Source organism: Arachis hypogaea, chromosome 10 (assembly GCF_003086295.3).
Source record: "Arachis hypogaea cultivar Tifrunner chromosome 10, arahy.Tifrunner.gnm2.J5K5, whole genome shotgun sequence".
In the NCBI taxonomy this organism is placed as follows: Eukaryota; Viridiplantae; Streptophyta; class Magnoliopsida; order Fabales; family Fabaceae; genus Arachis; species Arachis hypogaea.
In genome coordinates this window covers 43,345,348-43,345,859 of record NC_092045.1, presented here as the reverse complement: position 1 = coordinate 43,345,859, position 512 = coordinate 43,345,348, and the positions used below count along the sequence as shown (strand labels likewise).

Here is a 512-nt window from a genome sequence, read left to right as displayed (position 1 = left end):
AAGGAGATGGCAGCCGAAAATAATAATAATAATAATGCAATGAGAATGCTTGGTGACTTCACAAAGCCAACGTCCAAGTTTGATGGAAGAAGCATCTCCATTCCTGCCATTGGAGCCAATAACTTTGAGCTTAAGCCTCAACTAGTTGCTTTAATGCAACAAAACTGCAAGTTTTATGGGCTTCCATCTGAAGATCCCTATCAGTTTTTAGCTGAGTTCTTGCAGGTCTGTGATACTGTAAAGACGAATGGAGTTAATCCTGAAGTCTACAGACTTATGCTTTTCCCTTTTGCTGTAAGAGACAGAGCTAGAATATGGTTGGACTCACAACCTAAGGATAGCCTGGACTCCTGGGATAAGCTGGTCACTGCCTTTCTAGATAAATTCTTTCCTCCTCAAAAGCTGAGCAAGCTGAGAGTGGATGTTCAAACCTTCAAACAAAAAGATGGTGAATCCCTCTATGAAGCTTGGGAAAGATACAAGCAGTTGACCAAAAGATGTCCATCTAACAT

The 512-nt window shown here is 41.0% G+C and overlaps 1 non-coding gene across 1 annotated transcript; it reads right to left on the bottom strand.

Moving 5' to 3' along the window:
- Nucleotides 1-408: 408 nt before the first annotated feature.
- On the bottom strand, nt 409-512 carry LOC112718552 (small nucleolar RNA R71). The gene has a single exon (XR_003160887.1). It is a non-coding gene; the product is annotated as a small nucleolar RNA R71 (small nucleolar RNA).